Raw genomic sequence first — 21,392 nt, forward strand, 5'->3', positions numbered from 1 at the left:
TACTGGACACGGGCCCGTCCCTTCCCAGCCGGCGCCCCGCCAGGCCGCCCACCCCGGTGTCCCCTGTCTCCCCCCGTGTCCCGTGTTCCCCCCGCTGTCCCCCTGTACCTCCCTGTCCTCTTGGCTTATCCCCCCTTGTGTCCCCCCCTTGTGTCCCCCCCGACCCGTATTCCCTCCCCACTGTTCCCCTGTACTCCCGTGTCCCCGGCATGTCTCCCCGCTGTGTCCCCCCCGCACGTCCCGTGTCCCCTCCCCGCGTGTCCCCGCCGCCCCGCGCGCCGGCGGAACTGTGGGATCGCCGCGCACAGGAAGTGGCGGGGCGGCGCGGCCGAGGGCGGAGGGCGGCGGGCCGGGCGGGGCGGGATGGGGGCCGGGGGCGGCGGGCGCCGCACTAGCTGAGGCCCGACGCAGGGCCGGGCGCGCCCAGGGCCGGAGCGCAGCGGCCGGAACGGCCCGGAGGCGACGCCGGGGCCGAGCGCGCGACGAGCAGGTGGCGGCGGCTGCAGGTGAGCGGCGCTGCCCCCAGGTCGGCCCCCCGCCCGGCCCGCCGCCCGAGGTCGGGGCTGCCTCCACCGCCGCCCCAGGTCGCCCCCGACCCGGGCCCCGCGCCGCAGTGGGCCGGCAGCGCTCCGCCCGGCGCGGGGCCTGCGGGAGGACCGGGACTGGGGCCCGCGGGCCCCGGGTCCCCTCCCGGCCTCCCCGGGGCCTCGTCCGGCCAGGCCCAGGCCCCGTCCCCCTCCCCGTCCCTGCAGGCCCGCCTGCGGCGCTGCAGCCGGGCGCGCCGGTCCGGGCTGGCGCGCGGCCAGGGCCGGGGCACCCCAGGAGGGGAGGGCGAGCCGGCTGGGCGAGGGCACGACACCCCCGCCCCTCTCCCCGCGGGGTTTCTCGGGCCCCTCTGCTCCCCGCGGACGCGACGTGCCCCCCCTCCCCGCGGTTTCTGGGCGCTGGGGCCCCGGGCCCCGAGCGCTCCCCCGACCCTGCGCTCTATCTACGGCCAGGGGTTAGTTTCACTTTTTGCTCGGCCAGGAGGGAGGGCTGCAGGTGGGAATGCGCAGCAGTGGTGGGTGCTGAGTGTTCAGATTTGACTTTGGCGCTTGGACCAAAGGCCGACTGTGAATTTCCATGGTTCCAGTCAGGTGATGGGGTCGGTCAGTAATCCAGGAGCCATTTGGGAGGAAAACCACCGCCACCCCAGGGCCGCCCAGAGCACCCAGGTCGGTTGATCCTGCCCGAGGGTCTCAGGGAGGATGACTAGCAGTTGAGGCTACCTTGAAAATATTGTGCAGGTTCTCTCTTTCTTTCTTCCAACTTTTTTTTTTTTTTTTTTTGGCTGTGTTGGGTCTTCGTTGCAGTGCACGGCCTTCTCACTGCGGTGGCCTCTCTTGTTGCGGAGCACCGGCTCTAGGTGCGGGCTTCAGTAGTTGTGGCTCGTGGGCTCAGTAGTTGTGGCTCACGGGCTCTAGATCGCAGGCTCAGTAGTTGTGGCGCTCGGGCTTGGTTGCTCTGTGGCATGTGGGATCTTCCCGGACCAGGGCTCGAACCCATATCCCTTGAATTGGCGGGGGATTCTTAACCACTGCACCACCAGGGAACCCTCCCCCCCAGACTATATACAGTCTCCTCTAAGAGAATACTAGAGCAGTTAGGTTCCTTTTCATAGGAAATATGATCTCATGAGAAGGAAAAATGAGGTGGGCCGTTGGCCTTGAGATAGACTGGAATGAGAACTGCCACCCATATTAAAGGTGGAAACCACCCAGAGATCCCAAGGCCCGAGTGGTGTGTGGTGGCCTGGCGATGGCTGTGTGCTGAGGGGCCCAGTGATGTTGGACTAAGCCAGCGGGGATCCCCTACAGGTTCTAAATTACAGCTCTGCAGGCTGACTGTACTCATTTAGGGACTGCTAATCAACGTTTTCTCCGTTTAAAAGCTTCATAAGGGATCTCAGTGAGGTTCTGAACATTCTCTAATTTGATCGTTTCCTTACTGCTTTCCCTTCCCCTTTTCTGGATCATCCTGACTCCACCCTCCTCTCCCTCAAAGTTGCAGAGTTGGCCTGTTACAACTCACTTCTGTATCCCTTTCTCAGCCACTCTGAGGCAATCTTCGTGATTACATTGTTTACAAAAAGGTGCTACATGTGATTGACATTCACACACACACGTGATTGATATTCAGAATGCCCACACACGTGGCTGAGATTCAGGGCCTCCTCCTGGCCTTGCAAGGCTCAGGCCTTGATGTTCTGAGCCACACTTCATGGGCACGCAGACTAGCTGTGTTGGCCGGAGCATGCTGCTTGCCCCACCTGCGTGGGTCCTGCGGGGGCATGTCTGCCAAGAGGGCTGAGGCTGAGCAGTAGCCTGGAGAAGGTGCGGTAGCAGGGTTAAAGCCCCTGTCGTAGGAGGTGAAGGGAGGTGCAGGAGGGACACTTGCATTGCCAGGGTGTGGACTCTAGAAGCCGCCTCCTGGGGGGATGCTGCTACTCCTGGGCCGGCAGGCTGATGTTCCATGTGCCTGTCCCACGTCTAGGTGCCAGGGCCAGTGAAGCACACTGAAAGCAGTTGTTTATTTTGGAAGTTAGAAAAAGTGCATCCACCGAAGTGATCTGGGCTGTAAGTTTTTACTCCAGCGTCCCACATTAACTAGCGTGGGTCCTGATACACAGGGTTAGCCCTTTACATGTGACAACTCTGATGGCACTTCCACCTCGGAAAAGAGTGGTCTGAGAAAGCCCAGAGGTTTGGTTGCCCCATGAAGGTTGGGTCGCAAATCAGCATGGCCAGAATTTAAACTGAGATCCATGGACTCCCACCTTCTCAGCCCCATCTGTCTGCTAAAAGTCTGGAAACACTTTTATCTCTGGTCAAATCAGAGGTAGGAGGGAAATGTTGAAATCAATATAAACAAGGAAAATGAGAAACAGAAATTGTGTTTGAGAAGAGCCAATTTACTGGGTTTTCCGGGGCGGGGTGGAGGGGACGTGTGGTCAACGTGTCCAATTGCATTGGACCCCCAAAACACACATCTTCCCCTGGCTTTCAGCCTGACCTAGCGTGGGAGACACGAGAGGGGGCTTCAGTGGAGATCAGTGGCGGTCCCTCGCTGTTAGCAGTTAGCCCTTGACCCCATCAAAGTCCACCTGGGGCAAAAGCAGTGGCTTCTGCTTCCATCTTTTTCTTCCCTCTCTTGGGCCTCATCAGAAACTCTAATATTTTACTGTTACAAGTTGTGGCCGATTGATATTTATAGAGCAAAGCATTGGATACAATTGGCTACATTTGCCTGTTCCTTTCTTAATGATTTGCCTATATGACATAAGATGTTTAGTTACTCAGTCTTCTCATTGAGAAATGTATGTTACAGTCAGATTGGACTGAATTTTGTAAAACAATTGCTTGGAAATTTCATGGATTTTACTTTTGGTTAACCAAGGAATGCTTGAGGTTTTAAATGAGTTGATTCACATTGTAAAGCGAAATGACTCTGACTTAATCTGTTGTTTCTAAAACCAGTTCGTAATAATCTTTAATCCTAAATTACTAATTTCAAAATGCTGGATTTTAGGCAAACACATGAGTGGTTCAGCCTGGGACAGTCTCTCATTTAGTTATTTAGAAGAATTCACCGTGTCCTGATTATCTTTGTGGAGCAAAGTGCTAGAAACCGAAACATGGATCATCTGGGGGCGGCATCTGTGTTTCTCTTTGGAGGCGGAGGAGCAGATGCCCTGGGAAAGTTGGCCCAAGTTCCCGCTGCAGGGCTGGAGCCTTTGGCCCTGGACGCTGTGCTTTAATTCGCCGTGTCTTTCCGCAAGTGCAGCCAGAAGGTCACAGATAGGATACATTTTAAATATTAGTGTTGAAAGAAACTGTATCCTTCAGTATGTGACAGGCAGAAGTCTTCTTCAGGCAGGAGTGCTTCGCGTCACGCAGGACTAAAAACCGAAGCTGAAGCTGGGCGCTCCTGCCAGGAGCTGCCTGCCAGCAGCCGAGAGGCCTGTCCTCAGGTGGCCCCAGGAGGCCATGCATCATTGAGGTGGCTCTTCTCAGTTCCCTCTGAAAGTGGGTGGGGAATGAAGGCAGCGATAAGAAGGGTGGTACTGAGTTCTACCCTGAGCAGCCGTGAGAAGATGCAGCGAGGAACACCTTTACCCGATCTGCTCTCACGGGGCCTGTGAGCCCCGTGGGCTGCATCCCTGGGGGCGGGCGTGGGCTGGGGGACTGAATTCCACAGCTCCAGCAACGGGGGCTGTTTTTCTCCTCATCACTCACTTTGCTGACCTGAAAACTGACGTTCAGTGTGTCCCTGCTTTGCGTCTAGTCTGATGACAACAGCTCCAGTTATTACATCTCCATGAGGCATCTTATGGGCTCATTATGTTGTTTCTGTGAGGACAGGGTATTGCCCCATTACACAGTTGGAGGGACTGGGTGGGAGAGCTTGGCCACAGTCCCTCGGCTGGCAAGGGAAGCATCTAGATTTCCAACAAGGTCTCATTCAATCCAAACCAACGCAGTGCTCAGAAAACTCAGTCTATGAAAATCTGCATTTTTGAAGCAGAAACTCAGTGACTGGCTTCACAGAAGTATTCATTTAAAAAAAACCTTTTCGCTTGTAGGAGGCGAGACTTGGTGGACTGGGGCCCGGAAACCCCCATTGAAGATGATAGAAACAGGTACACGCTAGAAATGATGTTGCCTGGGGAAGAAAGAAATTCCATTTATGCAGATTCATCTGTGCTCAGCTTTTCATTTTCCACTCAGTAGCAGTTAAGTAAAGAGCTGCCTGTTGACTCTCAACGTAAAGAATGTGCTGGTGATTGGGTTATGCTTTTCATACATTGATTTCTAAGTAGACCATCGTCCCAGGCTAATTGCAATGACTAATTGAATGGATGAATGAAGATACACATCATCCTTATGTTCAGAGAGAAATTAATCAATTGGTGTACCTTCCAAAATATGGCTTTTTGCTAGGAGTGATTTTTGCCAAAATAAGACAAGTCAGATTGTTAGATGAAGCCGTCACCTGTTTGGGCTCCATGTGAGGAGGACGCCAGGATGGGACGTGCAGGAGGTTCGCGGGGGGAACGCTGTGGGGGCTGAAGGGAGGGGCTGGAGGGGGCGATCCGACCCCTGAGTGAGGGCACAGGGGGCGGGGAGGCCTGGGAGGATGTGGCTCTGAGAAAGTCAGCCTGGGGGCCTCGGGCCCCGTCCTTCGGGCAGCCAGGTACTGGCAGGCACCCCCAACCCCCGGCGGCAGGTTCTCTCCTGAGGGGAGTCTGAGTGTCAAAGCACCCTGACAGCCTCAGAGACAAAGTTTAGTGACTTGGAATCCACCAAAGTAGAAATAAATAATCGCAACAGTAAAAATAATCCCAAACCGTGAATAGTCCCTTGGCCCCCGGCAGTGTTTTGGTTTAGTTTTAGGCAAAGCCCTGCAGTCTGGCAGGTCCCCTTTGAGCTGTTATTTGGTCTCCTTTGCTATAACTAGTGGTGAGCTGGTACACAAAAGTGAGTGTCCAGCGATGAAAGGAAGCAGAGTGCTTCTAGACGGGTGATACAGGTCAGAGCACACGCGTGTTAGTGCACGACAGCTATTTTCAGCTTCCTAAATCGAGGCACTAACTACCGTAACTTCAGTTCTAGAACTTTTGTTAGAAAATGCTCTGGTGGCCTGTGGTCCACTTCTAGCTCCAAGCCAACAGGGTGTTTTCCTGGAGTCCCAACTGCTTTGTACCTGGTACTTCTTTAAATTTTAATGAGTTGTTGGGTATAAATGTTTCTACTATTTTGGTAAACAAAGCTATATGTGAAAGCTGTAGACACAGATCTAACAAGTGCCAGGCAGGGGTGGCTGTGCCGATGAGTGATGACTGTACGTCTCTTCTCTCGGATGTGCCTTGCCTGACCCCCAGCCTCTGACCCCTCGGACCCCCAGCCTCGGACCCCCAGCCACGGACCCCTAGCAGACATGCCAGGCAGGTACGGGACCAAAGTCACTAGCTCTTTGATCTGCTGAGACAAGACAAAAATCTAGATCTTTCTATGCAATTATTTATTTTTAACAAGCTGCAGGCAAACGAAAAAATGTTCCTGCCTGAATTTAGCCTCTGGGCCACTATTTTTACAACCTCTGGTCTACAATATTTGTTTAATTTTCAAAATAAAGTAAGTGAGCCAATTAAATGAGGGCTAAATGGGCACTTTCAAAATGCATGCAAGAGAAGCAAAACAAGAATAACAGAGGCCCAACACTTTATGTACAGATGAGAACCAAAAGATTTGTCTTTCTTATCTCAACCATGGCTGCTGGAAACAGGATGGGGTTACGTGATGCTGGGTAGAGGAAAAGAGAAGATGGTACCCAGAGAGGTGTCAGTCTGGGAACAGAGGAACTCCGTGTGTCTCCAAGTGCGTGCAGGAGGCCCTCCTGAGGTCCATGGAAAGATGAAGTAATGTTTACAAAACACATCGGGACTTTTACCAGAAGGCATTCCTCATCTTGCTCTGTTTTGATGGCATGTTCTGTGTCCACGCCTCTTGTTACACGTGTAGAATGGGACCACTGGGCGGGGAAGTCCAGGCAGGTTAAAATTTACACAGTGATGTTTACACTGGGCTGTTTCCCAGAGTGATGGGAAAGACTCAGACTAAGGGTGTAAGTGGACCCACATACTCCATAGCACGTGGTATTGTCATTAAGTTCTGCAAATAGATTGGATGCAAAATGTTCCTGTCTGATTGTGGCCTGATTTGTGTTTCCTGGTAGATGGAGTTGATACTCTCCTTGTATTTACTGGTAGACGTGTTTCCTCCCCTGTGAATTCCTTCACCCATTTTCCTGTTAGGTGATAACTTGTTCGTGCATATTCCTTACATATAATTCTATACGATATGTTTCCTTATGTATTCAGGATAGTGATCCTTTGTGTAATGTGTTCGTCAGGTACCTTTCCTAGCCGTGTCTTGTCTTTTTACTTTATTTTGATGAATAGAAATTCTTAATTTAATGTGGAGTTTATCCATCTTTTCTTTCGTGGCCTTTCGAGTGTTGCTGAGAAGTCTTTCCCAGCCCTGGGGTCACTCGTGTGTTCTCCTGTGTTTTCTCGTAGAAGTTGTAACGTTTGCTTTCCACGCCGAAGCCCTTAGTCCCTCGGGAGTGGACTCTGTGGTGGCGAGTAGGGAGCTCTGTCCCCACGTGGAGAACAGTTGTCCTGACACCAGCCTCAGCCGGTCGGTCCTCTTTCCCTGCTGACCTGTTGTGCCACTGCGGCCGTGTGTCCAGTCCCCTCGGTTGGCTTCTCTGTCCTGCCGGTCCGTGTGTCTGCGTGAGTGGCACCTGCCCCCGTTGCTGTCTAGACATCCTCCCCTCTACCGCCCCCCTGCCACCTGGGTTCTCTAGAGCGCCTGGCTATTCTTGCTCTTTGTTTTTCTGTGTTAAAATCAGCTTGTCAAGTTTCATGAAAAACTTTGTCAGGATTTAGATAGAAATTGCACCAATTCCATAGATCAGTTGAGGGGAATTTCTATTTTATAGTATTAAGACTTCCTGCTGTAAACGTGGTGTGTCTCAACTAATGTAGATCTTCTTAAATGGCTTTTAATAAGGCCCTGTATATACTATAAGTATACTCTCTTAGACTCTGTGGTTAAATTTATTCCCAGGTGTCCTTATTATTTTTGTCACTTTCATAAGTGGTTTTTTTTTTTTTTTTTTTTTTGCGGTACGCGGACCTCTCACTGCCGTGGCCTCTCCCGTTGCGGAGCACAGGCTCCGGACGCGCAGGCTCAGCGGCCATGGCTCACGGGCCCAGCCGCTCCGCGGCACGTGGGATCTTCCCGGACCAGGGCATGAACCTGTGTCCCCTACATCGGCAGGCGGACTCTCAACCACTGCGCCACCAGGGAAGCCCCATAAGTGGTATTTTTAAATTTTATTTTTTTATTTAAAATATTTCTAACTCTTGTTGGTGTTGAACAGAAATGCAATTGACTTTGGATATTGATTTTATATCCAGTCACCTCGCCAATCTCTATTTCTTATAATTTACCTGTAGATTTCGGGGATTTTCTGTGTAGACAGGGAATGGTGATGGCTTCCTTTCTTCCTTATGCCTTTACTATTTTTCCACCCTGTTTTACTGCCTGGGCCAGGGCCGTCAGGACCATTTTGAATGGAAGTGTGATGGGGCGTTTTTATCCTATTCCTGATTTTCAGGAAATGCTGCTCAGTTTGGTACAAACATGGAGGCTGCTTAGTTCAGAATCTTCCTATGGCTCCTCCTGGGAACAAAGGAGCAAACAGATGGAAGGAAATAAGAGAAGAGATTCAAGACTTACCTTCATGGGTCATCAGGGAGACGCAAAAATAAAAGCACAGTGAGATGCCGGCCTACCGCACCGGGGGAGCCAGAATGTAGAGTGCCTGAGCCAGGTGTGGGCACAGACGTGAGTCAACAGAGCGCAGGTGTGGGTGTGGACTGGTGGGCCGTGTCTGCACAGGGGGCTTTCACCTCTAGGTGCACCTGGCACATGGTCCCCGGGACGTCTGGGCGCCCCCAGTATGGGCAAGGTGTCCCCAGCAGCACTGCTTCCTAACGGCCCCGGGGACACTGCGGGGGGAGAGGCCGGGGTTAGGGCTAAGCGTAAGTCATGCGGGGGCGGTAAGAACGCCTTTTCAAATTTCTTGTATTGAAGTGACGACCTACTGGGAGGAGACTCAAGACTTCATATAAGGGGTGGGAGGGTGCAGCGGGGCGGGGCCACAGCGTGTTACTTATCTCCTTTGATTATGTTTATCTGTTTACAATAATGAAATTATTAAAAAAAAAAGAGAGAGAGAGAGAATGCTTATTTTTCTTTAGATGCCCCCTTTCCGGTTAAGAAAGTTGTCTTGTTTATACAAATATTTGACTGAAAATGTTTTATCAAAGACTTTTTCTGCATGTATTAAGCTGATTGTATAAGATTTTCTCCTTTGATAGGTTGATTTGGTGAAGTACATGAGTAGATTTTCTGGAAATGTCCCATCTCGGCCATGATATATTATTTTGTATTGCATTACCACCTTCGGTTTGTTAATATTTTGTTTAGAATGTGTTGCACCTTTGTTTAGAAGTGCGCATGGCTTGTAATTGTCCTTTATTATACAGTCCCCATCTTGTCTGGGTTTGGTGCTGGCTTATACTGGTCTCATCATATGAGTGGAGACAGTATTGCCTCCTTTTCTGTGGTATAAAAGAGCTTATGTGAGACTGAGGTTATGCGTTTCTTACGTAATTTCTTGGTCTGGGCCTGGCTTTCGTGCAGACAGATTTTTACATCCTGGTCGATTACTTTAATAGTACAGATCTGTTCAACTTTTCCAGCCTTTTAAAAATAAGATTTGGTATTATTTTCTAGGGAGTGATCTGCGTTAGCTATCTGTTGCTATATAACAAATGACCCCAACACTTAACTGGCTGTTGACAACACTTCCCATCTCACCGTTTCTGTGGTCCAGGAATCCAGGCTCAGCTTAGCTGGGTCCTCAGGCCCGGGGTCCCTCACAGGCGGTGACCAAGGTGTCACCTGGGGCTGCAGTCTTATCTGAAGGCGCCACGGGGCAAGGATCCCTCTTCAGGTTCATTCATGTTTCTGTCAGGATTCAGGTCCTTGCCAGTTGTTCTGAGGGCTCCCTGACCTGGCAACTTGTCCATCAGAGTGAGAATGAGAGGGGGAGAGGGAGGGAGAGAGCGCACCAGCTAGACTCAGTCTCAGTGTTGTAAGCCATATCTCGCATGCCACCTTCCACTCCTTTTCTTGTCCACTTTTTGTTGGAAGCCAGTCACTAGGTCCAGCCCACCCTCAAGGGTGCGGGTTACACAAGGGTGTGAACCATGGGGGTCATCTTAGACCTGTCTACCCCAGTATCCATGTCAGTTACGTTGTCAGTTTCTTGGTACAAAAGTCATAATCTTTTCTTAAGTTTTAAATCTGTACTGTATCTGACATTAAGCTCCCCCTTTCATTCCTAAAATGTTTTTGCTTTTCTTTTTTCTTGATTCATCTTAGCAGAGGCTTCTCTGTTTCATTGCCATTCGCAAAGAGCCGACTTTCAGTTTTATAGATCTCGTCCAACACATGTTTGGTTCCTGTGTCATTAATTTATCCTTTCATTGTAATCGTATCTTTGTACACTCCCTGGGTTTTTTTTTTTCTTTCCTGGTGTTCCATTTACAGGTTATTTAGTTGACAGCTTAACTTCTTTTTTTATTTTGTCTAAGCATAGTTTCTTAATTTTCACACTTTATTTCTATCATAAGCATTTAAGACTATAACCTTCCTTCCTGGTTCTGTGTTCTGTGTCCTGTATATTTTGGTGTGCAGTTAATGTCATTGCTCAGTATTTGAGTTTTTGAGCATTTAAAAATCCTTTATTATTCTTCTATGACCCATGAGTGATACAGAGGTACTTTTATTTTCTAAATGCACTGGGATTTTAGGTTATATATTTATTACTGACTTCACCTCAGAAGCCTTGTGGGCAGAGGACATGGTCTGTGTGGCACTGACTGGCATTCTCTGAGACGTGGCTTACACCCTGTCACCTCCTCCTGGCTCAGGGACCCGCTGTCAGTTCCGCTGTCCTTCCTGCATCAGTAATGTTTCCTCTCTGCTGTGTTTGTGGTCCCTTTTACATCCAGTATTCTTCAATTTTTTTTTTTTTTTTTTTTTTTTTTTGCCGTACGCGGGCCTCTCACTGTTGTGGCCTCTCCCGTTGCGGAGCACAGGCTCCGGACGCGCAGGCTCAGCGGCCATGGCTCATGGGCCCAGCCGCTCCGCGGCATGTGAGATCTTCCCAGACCGGGGCATGAACCCGTGTCCCCTGCATCAGCAAGCAGACTCTCAACCACTGCACCACCAGGGAAGCCCCAGTATTCTTCAATTTCATGGTGGCATCTCTGGAGTGGATTTCTTCTTATTTTCCTGCTTTGGAGTCAGTATGCTTCCTGAGGATAAAGTTTTGTGTCTCTCAGTAATTCTGGAAAAATTTCAGCCATTCTTTTGTTGAATTTTGTTTCTACCTTATGCTTGACTTTCTCACACCATCTTCCAAGCCTCTCCAACTCTTGTTCATGTCTGTCTTTTAGTCTTTTTTTTTTTTTTTTTTTTTTTGCCACATTCTGGGTAATTTCCTCAGCTTTCCTTTCCAGTTTTCCAGCTCCATCTTCATCTCTGTCTAATCTGCTGCTTAACCTGCTCATTAAACTGTTCATTTCGGTGATTATAGTTTTCATTCTCGAACGTTCTCTGTGGTTCTTTCCAAACCATGCCTCTTCTCTTGCATGGTGTTCTTTTCTTTGCACATATTTCAATTTCCTTTTTTATCTCTAAGCATATTATTCTATATGCTACAAAGAGTAATGCCAAAGTAATAATAGCGCCCCAAATAATACCGAAGTCTACATGTCTTGGGGGTTGAATTCCACTGTTTGTCATGCTGCCTGAAGCTAGTCAACTCCCTGAAGCTAGTTTCTCGTGTGCCTTGTAACTTGGACTGTGATCTTGTATTCAGGAGGACTTTGTCTGCGGATTCCCTGGAGCACATCTCCCTGGACAGGTTCTGCCTTCAGGAGTTCTGCCTGCTTCTGCCAGGAGCCCAGGAGTGGGACTGATCTGGAACCATTATAGGTTAATTTTCTGGACTCATAAAAGGGAACTTCTGAAGACATCATTGACAAAGAAGGAAAATGATCCCAAAACAAAACTCTGAGCTTGAAGAGATTGCTAAGGTGAATCGATACAAATCCTGATGAACAAACAATGATGAAAGTTAAGGAATGCCGTAGGTTCAAGTATACCTAAGTCACTAAGCTAACTTGGGGTAAATTTTATCCTGGCCTACAACTGCCTGGTGGAAGACAACTGTGGTGTCCGGGGAGCTTAAAGCCGGGGGTCCCTCCCTCCCAGTGCACATCTTTATCAAGCGCTTTAACCAGTTTGGGACACAACTGCAAAACCTGTCTCAGGTTTTGTCTTCAATGAACTTAACTTCCCGTCAACTTCTCTGTCATCTGTACAACTGAGGTGATGTCTGCTTTTTTAGAACTGGAGACTAAGCCACCTTCCAAACAGTTTTCTTCAAATGACGTTTTTGGTAGCTGGAAAACTACCATACATATGCAGTGTGCAGTATATGCCAGTAAAAGTGAAAGGGCGTGTTTTTTAAGATGGTTAATACATTTTAGCATGTCTGATTTCAAAACTGGAAAATAAATGTCGGGACTTCCCTGGTGGTCCAGTGGGTAAAACTCTGCGCTCCCAGTGCAGGGAGCCTGGGTTCGATCCCTGGTTGGGGAACTGATCCCCGCATGGAGGCCACAACCAAGGAGTCTGCACGCAGCAACTAAAGATCCCGTGTGCCGCAATGAAGATCCCGCGTGCCACAACTAAGACCCGGTGCAACCAAAATAAATAAAATAAATAAATAAATATTTTAAAAAAGGAAACTAAATGTGAAGGGAAAGACCATTAAGCATCTGGAATGGTGTTATTTGGGGGGTTCTGCCTGAGGTCGTGTCTGCCAGGGGCCTCCCGTTGCCCCTTGTTATTTTAATTACCTGTGAGGCCGTGACCCCAGCTCGCTGTCCTCTCAGCTCCGAGCCCTAAACCCCAGGCCCACAGGCTCCCCCGCAGGCTGTGTGTCCTCAGCCCAGGCGCCCGATCTCAGCAGGCCTCCCCTGTCCACCCGCAGATGTGAAACACCCCTACCCTCTCCCCGTCTCCTGCGGTGAGGTCACTGACTGCGCTGGGGTCCAAGCCAGGCCCCTGCCCCGCCGTGACCCCTTCCTCCGTGTCTCTCCCCCAAACCCCCACTGTCCCTCGTGGAACCTCACTGATTCCCCCCGAGACAGGCCACACACGGGCTGCTCCAGTGCCCCCAAAGGTCCCCAGGCCTCCAGTTCTGCTCCCACCAGATTCCCTCCCTAGGGCGCATCGAGGTTCTGTTTCAGTAGCCCCAGTACTGTCCCTGTCACTCCCTGGCTCCAGCCCCCGTGGTGACGCCCCACCGATGCTTCCTCCTCTTCCTGGTCCTCGATGTCCCCCAGCCTGGTCCCGGCTTCTCCCCCGAGGCGTGCTGCACCTTGGACCTCTCACTTCACCAGGAGGCCTTCCCCATCCCGAGTCTGAGTCGGAATGCACACGCACGCACGCCTGTGCTCACACGTGCACACACATATGCTCACGTATACCCACATGTGGACCACGTCGTACAGGCTGTCTTTGCGGCCCGCTTTCCTTGGTTCACGTCACACTGCTGAGCTTTGCCATCTGCCCCCGTCCCTGGGTGAAGACCGCGAGGGCCGTGCTCGGCTCCGTTGTGTGAATAGCAACGCCTGCAGCCAGCCCTGCTGGCGGCACCAAAGCTGTTTCTGTTTCCCTGTCGGAAGTCCAGTGGGCACCCTGCACGGCTCTTCCCTGGTCGGCTTCCTGAGGGCAAGACCTCCCGGGGATCGCTGAGCCAGGGTCCTCACGGCCAGAGCCTTCCGACCCCTGTGGCCGACTTACCCCCCAAGAGACCACGCCTGTTTCCACTCACACCAGTAATACTTGAAAGAATAACACCTTTCTAGGCGCCTAATAGTTTTCTCATTTCCACTTTATTTTCCAGTTTTGAAATCCAGCCTGCTCAGGCTTTGCCCCTGCGTTTCACTGTGCACTGCGGCCGTAGGCAGTAGCGTAACCGACGCTGCCCCCTGTGTGTTAAGGGCCGCAGTGCAAATACATGGCAGGTGACTGGCCTTCCCCCGTGGGAGCTGCGGGTTGGGCCCCGGCTCGAGTGGCTCCCGGGAGGTGACTTCATGCCTCTCGGTGGTGGCCCTCTGCACCTCATCGCTCCCCCAGGGGCTGGTGAGGATTAGAAAACATCACGTTTGCAGGTACTTTGTAGAGCGGTGTCACACACGAGGCGCCGCACGCGTGTCGGAGCAGCGATGCCGCGCGTGGGGGTGAGTGGCGGGTCCCGGCAGGGCTGCCCGGGGACAGCAGCACGTGGACAAGCGACCCGAGGCCGTGAGCGCCTCAGGGAGGGCAGGGATGGACGTGGCTGAGCTCTGCACAGGCTCGTTCCCCAAACGGCCACCGTGTCCTTAGGCAGCTGACAAGGGTCCCGGCTGCCTCTCGTCTGGTGCCCCTCAGGTGCAGAGCAAGAGAATGGTGGGTTTTGTCGGTCCGCGTTGCCCTCCGTTTTTGCAGAAGCATGTGGCAGAGGGCTTAGGCTGCGTCCTGCTGTGTCCGGCGCGTTTCTGGAACACGGGAGAGGCCGCTGTCCACCAGCCTGCGCCCAGACTGAGCGCTTGTCTAACATCGCAGAAGTGCTGGCTTTCTGTGCCAACTTGACATGTCCCTCGGTGCTGAATCACTTCATGGCTCAGCACATCTGAGTGGAGCTTCTCTTCCCTCTAAAGCATCCCTGAGGGTAGCAGGGACGCTGGCCGCCGAGCCTCGGGGGCCACCTGCCCTCTGTGTGGCAGGAGCGGGCAGGGCACCTCGTCCGTCTGTCTCTGTGTGGCTCTGAGGTTGCTCCTCGGGGGTGCGAGGCTGTGTTTGTGAATCACTGGGAGAAAATCAAGCCGGAACTTTGCATGGAGTCTTGATTGCTTAATGCTGCGCGTTCAGTTTCAGGCTTTTGGTGGAGTGGGCCTAAATGAGCCTGTCCCGCTTTGTCCTCAGGGACTCTGATGGGCTCAGAGAGGATAAGCTCCCTTTCTCAGCAGTTTTCTTGCCATTTGTGTGTGTGTGTGTGTGTGTGTGTGTGTCACATACACACCTGTGGCCCTTTGAAAATAAATGTCAAAATGTGCAATCACATGTATGGTAGCACAGTTGTATTTAAAGCAATGACTTTTGCCAGTTATTCTGTTTACTCACACTCACATACATCCACCAAAACCCGAAATAAGCACATAGGTAGAGGGCGGAACCCGACCCCGGTGCGCTGACATGCCGGGAGCAGGCGGTGGTGGCCTGGACGTTTCAGGTGAGCTTTATCAGGCATCGTGTCTAACTTGACACGTGTGACAAGTAGCAGTATGTTAGCTGTGCTCAACGAGAGAGATTTGTTCCAGGCTTGGGGTGTGTTTACAGGGTTGACCCTTCCAAACTGGGTGATGGGGGGATGGGGAGAGAGACACAGAGACAGGACAGAGACAAAGAGAGACAGGGAAGGGGAGAGGGAGAGAGAACATGAATAAGAGGCTTCTTGTAAATAAGACTTTTATAGGAAGAAAAGAAAATTGAAGAGGAAGTGAATTGCTAGGTGTTCGTGCTTTGTCAGGTATAGCGTATTTATTTCCAGAGAGGGATCGGTTTCTTCTTCTCCTTCCAAATTTTATAGAAGGAAAAGAAAATTGGAAATATTTAATAATTTTGTCATAATTGTTATTTGTAACTTGTTGATTATATTGTACTTCCAGGAATGGGTTAGCTTCTTTTTTTCAGATTAAGAAATGCTTTAGTATATGAAACACATAGAATACTGAAGCCCCTGTACCTACCGTCCAGTGGAGGAATTAACCATTGCAGATACATGGGAAGCCAAAGAGTTGGTGGAACTAAAAATTTCTAAAATTCTTAACATGTAAGCAGAAAAGGGAATGAGAGGCAAATAACAGCAAGTATGTTGTGTCTGAACCTGTGAGGCCATGAGCCACAGAGCCACACCTGAGATGTGGCTGGTCTGGAATGAGATGTGCTGTTAGGGAGGAATGCACGCTAGGTTCACAGACTTAGTGTGAAAAAAAAGTAAAATATCTCACTGATTCTTTTAGATTGAATAGACGTCAAAATGATAATATTTTGGATATATTGGGTTAAATAAATGTATTACTAAATTATTTTTGCCTATTTCTCTTTTTTATTGAAGTCTAGTTGATTTACATTATTGTGTTAGTTTCAGGTGTACAGCAAAGTGATTCCATTTTTTATGTGTATGTATACACACACATACACACACACATACACACACACACACGTATACTTTTTCTCAGATTCTTTTCCATTACAGGTAATTACAAGATATTGAGTATAGTCCCCTGTGCTGTACAGTGGGTCCTTGTTGGTTATCTATTTTATATATAGTGTGTGTATCTGTTAATCCCAAACTCCTAATTTATCTCTCCCCCTCTTTCCCCTTGGTAACCATAAGTTTGTTTTCTATGTCTGTGGGTCTATTTCTGTTTTGTATATGAGTTCAGTTGTATCACATTTTAGAGTCCACATGTAAGTGGTATCATATGATATTTGCCTTTCTCTGTCTGACTTACTTCACTTAGTATGATAATCTCTAGGTCCATCCATGTTGCTGCAAATGGCATTATTTCATTCTTTTTTATGGCTGAGTAATATTCCATTGTGTGTGTGTGTGTGTGTATGCATGTAGATTTCAATATATACATATATATATCAATACTATATATGTATTCTTTTTGTGTGTGTGTGTGTGTGTGTGTGGTACACGAGCCTCTCACCGTTGTGGCCTCTCCCGTTGCGGAGCACAGGCTCCGGATGCGCAGGCTCAGTGGTCATGGCTCACGGGCCCAGCTGCTCCGCGGCATGTGAGATCTTCCTGGACCGGGGCACGAACCCGTGTCCCCTGCATCGGCAGGCGGACTCTCAACCACTGCGCTACCAGGGAAGCCCTCTGTATGCTTTTTATTTCATCAATTTCTACTTCTAAGTTATTTCCTTCCTTCCTTTTGATTTACTCTCTGTTTTTCTAGCTTATATTTTAGGTCATTTGTTTTCAGCCTTCTGAAATTTTCTACCACACACTTAAGTATAACCTTTGATCCCTTTCAGAACTTTTAGCTGTAGCCTATAAGTTGTGATATGACACATTTTTGTTACTCTTCCATTCAATAGATTTTCTAGTATCTAATTTATTTTTTGATTGTTGATAACTGTTTTGAATTTCTAAGCATATGAGAATTTTTCCAAATATCTTTTTGTTGCCTTTTTTTTTGTTTTTTTTTGCATCAGCACATTTTGGTCAAAGAATATACTCTGATACTGATGCCTGTCTTATGAAATTTGTTAAGACTTGTTTTATGGCCCAGCATATGGTCAAATTTTGGAAATGCTCTGTGCATCTTTGAACAGACTGTATTCTGCGGTTGGTGAGATTAGTTTTGGTAGGTTTGTTATCATGCTGTTTAAGCTGTCTGTGTTAGGCCTCGGCAAACTGTAGCGCATGGGTCAAATCTGGCTCACCACTTGCTTCTAGAAATAAATTCTTATGAGATCACATCCACACCCATTAGTTTATGTATTGTCTGTGACTGTTTTGCACTGTGACTTGGTTGAGTAGTTTCAATAGAGACCGTTTGGCCTGAAAAATCTGAAATATTTACTATTTGGCCCCTTCCAGAAGACGTTCGCCAGCTCTTGTATCCTCGTTGACTTCTTGTATCTATCTGTTTTATCAAATACAGAGAGAGGTCCGTTAGACTCTCTAGTTATCACTGTGTATTTGCCTATTAATTATTGCATTTCTATCAATTTTAAACTGAATTTTAAAAATTAATTAATTTTCGGCTGCGTTGGGTCTTCATTGCGGTGCGCGGGCTTCTCTTTGTTGCTGAGCATGGGCTCCAGGCACACGGGCTTCAGTAGTCATGGCTCGCAGGCTCTAGAGTGCAGGCTCAGTTGTTGTGGCGCACACACTTAGTTGCTCCGCGGCATGTGGAATCCCACACCAGGGATCGAACCCGTGTGCCCTGCGTTGGCAGGCGGATTCTTAACTACTGCACCACCAAGGAAGTCCATCATTTCTATTAATTTTTACTTTATATGTTTGCGGCTGTGTTATATGAATGACACCAGTTTTAAAATTGTGGTATCTTTTTTATGAATGAAGTATCTGTCATATGAAGTGATTGTCCATCTCTTCTAGTGTTTTTTGCCTGTAAGTCTGCTTTGTCTGAAATTCATGTAGCTGAACCTTTGGGTAGTACTTGCCTTGTATACTCTTTCTATTCTTTTATTTTTAACCTTTTGTGTTTTTATGTCTTCGATGTACCTCATAAACAGCATATAATTAAAGTGGGTTTTTTTTAACTGAAGTTTGATAATCTCTTTAAAATATTCTGACAATTAAAATTTTTTTAAACTGGAGTCTTTATTTGGTTTACTTTAAATGTAATTACAGATAGATTTGAGTTTAAAGCTACCATCTTATATTTTACTGACTGTTTTATCTGTGCTATGTTTATTTTTTCTTTCCTTCTCCTTTCTTGCTTGTTTTTGAATTGATGATTGATCCTTTCTTTTTTTCTTTGTTTCTTTCTTTTTTTTTTTTTTTTGACCGCTACCACTAGGAAGTTATAGACTCTTTCTGTTCCTTTGATGGTTTTCCCAGAAATTACAACATTCTTACTTATTAAACGTCTACAATTAACAAGTACTTTACCTTTCAGGGGGGATCCAAGGACTGAGATCACCCCTACCTTTCCCTTCCAACTCATGTGTTATTGTGTATTGAATGTTTTTAACCTCACAGACCTTTGTTGCTCTATCCTTAGTATTATGTCTGTTTTTGATCCGTAGATATATCTGCCACTTTCTTTGCTCTTTATTCTTTTCTCATCTTTGACTTTCCATCTGAGATCACTTCTTCCTGCTTGAAGTGTACATGCATTAGAAATTCCTTTAGTTCGATTCTGACGGTGGCAAGCCTTCCCCACTTTTGTTTAGTTTTCCCTGCTCCTTCAGAGACGCATTTGCTGGTTGTAGAATCTGGGTTGCCAGTCGGGTCCTTTTATCACGTTGATGACAGCCTGTGCTGGCCATTGACGTCCTTCATATGCGAACAAATCATTGTCAGGGTGTCTCTCCTTTGCAGGTAATCCGCCTTTTTTCTCTGGCTTCTGAGATCAAAATTAAAAGCCTTTGTGCTTCAAGAAAGTGAAAAGACAACCCACAGGATGGGAGAAAATATTTGCAAATCACACATCTGACAAGGGGCTAGTACCAAAATGTAGAAAGAGTTCTGACAAGGCTGAGCGGTCAGTGCCTGAGTGCCAGGATGGAACGTCTCAGGAAGGGGCAACAGTGGGGAAGGCCCTGCCACCTGCCACTGGTTCTGAGCTGCGCCCTCCTGCCTTGTGCTGTTGCCCCCGCCCGGACCCCCTTCCATCTACCCACGTGCAGGAGAGTCGCTGGTCATCTTTCCAGACGTTGCAGGCATCTCCATTCTGTGCAGCTGCAGCTTCTGCTTCTGACGTGCTGATCAGCGCTTCTCAGCTAAGGTGCAGTGGTCACATCCGCTAGCACTGCCCACTATGGATGAGTGAGAAATGGAATGAAAATGCAAGATCCCAACATCCACATCTAGCCATGATGGGATGAAAGGGACCAGACCGCACATCCCACCTTAAACAAAGGAAAACAAACAAAAGTGTGTGAGGCTACCGACTTCACACATGCACAGCAGGAGCACCGGACAGTGACCCCACAAGAGGGTGTGAGTGGGGCACCCCTCTCCCAGCTTATCACGGGCAGCGGCCAGCTGAGCACAGGGAGGGCAGGTGGAGACAGAGGCTGGTGTTCAGGGACTCCGTGAAGGCTGGAATTTGTGGGGATACTGGAGAGGATAGGATTGCATGACTCAGGAGCTCTAGAGAGCTGAGAATGGTACTCCCCGACTCGTTCTTAGACTGTGGTGATCTGCGCATGTGGGTGGGATGCCACCAAGGTCGGGGGAGCCTGGAAAGGAGTAGATAGAACCGTTCCCTCAGTTCACACGGGCTGTGAATGAAGTTGCGTTCTCACCAGCTAGGTGGAAAGACCTCACAGCTCAGAGGATGTCAGGTAGGTACCTCAGAGGCCATCGCCTCCCCCACAGATGCAAGCTTACTCAGGACCCACAGAAACAAAGCTTGGGAAGGTCAAATAACTCTGAGAAAGTTAATGACACTCCCAAAGAAAGCCTGACAATATTTGAGGGACCACAACAAGCTCATCCCCCGACACACCATGTTCACAGTGTCCAGGAACCAAGCAAAAATTACTTGTCATGCAAACAGGTGGGAAAACATAACCCAGAAGTCGAGAAAAATCAACTAGAAACAGATCCAGGTGGATCCACAACTATCCATATGGTAGAATTAGCATAGAAGGATGCTAAAAATGTCTGTTATAAATGTGTTCCATGTGTCCAATGACACAGAGAAAATATGCACAGAATGAGGAGAAAATAGAAGATATAAAAAAGACCCAAATCTTCTAGAGAGGAAAATGCGCTGAGCGGGGTTCACAGTGGGTCAGACACTCAGACCCAATATTTATCTTCAGTATTCTTGAAGACATATCACTAGAAACTTTCTAAAATGAAACACAGGAAAAGGGCAGGGAAAAAAAACAACAGCATCAGTGGAACCATAAAAAGAGGGATAACAAACATGAAATTGAATTCAGAAAAGAGGTGTGTGTGATGGAAAATATTTGAAAAAAGTAATGGCCAAAATTTTGCAAATTTGATGAAAACTGATTTTTAAGAAGATCAATAAATCCCAGGCAGAAGAAACATGAAGAGAACTATACCCATGTACATCAGAATCAAATTTTTGGAAATCTTAAAGTCAGAAGATCTTAAAAGCAGCCAGAGGTAAAAACCTACACTGTACAGAGGAAACAGAGATGCAGTCACAGTGGACTTCTTGTCAGAAGTGGTGCAATTCAGAAGAGGATGGAAGGGCATCTTCAAGATACAGAAAGAAAAAAAGCTTCAGCCTACAATTCTGTAGCTAACAGAGTCTCTTTCCAAAGTGAAAGCCAAATAAAGACTTTTTTAGACATTTAAAAGCTGAAAAAAATTTATTACCAGCTCACTTGAACTCCAGAAAATATAGAGGAAGTCCCTCTGGGGACAAGGAAAGTGACACCAGACAGGAATTTGAATCTGAAGGAATAAAGAGCAGCAGAAATGCAGGAAAATGTAAAAGACGTTTGTCCTCTCATTTAAAAAAGTCCTTTAAAAGATACTTTACTGTTTAAAATAAAAGTACTAACAATGTGTTATAGAGTTTATAAGTAGAAGTAAGAGGTATGGCAGTAATATAGCCGAAAATCTGGAAGTGGGAAAATGGAAACTAGTAAAGTCCTTAAAATACATGTGAAGTCTTATAATATTGTTGGAAAGTAGACAGTGATACACTAAGGATATACATTGTAAATTCTAGGGCAACCATCAAAAAAACAGCGAAGAGGTATAGCTAATCAACTAATAATGGAAATAAAATGGAATCTTAAAAAAATCCCTAATCCAGAAGAAGACAGAAAAAAGGAGAAAATGAAACAAACAAATCCAGATAAGACAGATAGAACAATAACAGATTTAATCCCAAC

At 48.1% G+C, this 21,392-nt stretch overlaps 1 protein-coding gene across 2 annotated transcripts in view; it reads left to right on the top strand.

Annotated features, from left to right (window-relative positions):
- Nucleotides 1–408: 408 nt before the first annotated feature.
- AGPAT3 (1-acylglycerol-3-phosphate O-acyltransferase 3) overlaps nucleotides 409–21,392 on the top strand; it is an 88,100-nt gene continuing 67,116 nt past the window's right edge. For both annotated transcript variants that reach the window (XM_082626217.1, XM_082626219.1), the window contains exon 1: nucleotides 409–506. The gene's annotated coding sequence lies outside the window, so the exon portion shown is untranslated. The remainder of the gene's footprint in view (nucleotides 507–21,392) is intronic.

The sequence above is a fragment of the Mesoplodon mirus genome, assembly GCF_964341445.2.
Source record: "Mesoplodon mirus genome assembly, chromosome: 6".
Taxonomy (NCBI): domain Eukaryota; kingdom Metazoa; phylum Chordata; class Mammalia; order Artiodactyla; family Ziphiidae; genus Mesoplodon; species Mesoplodon mirus.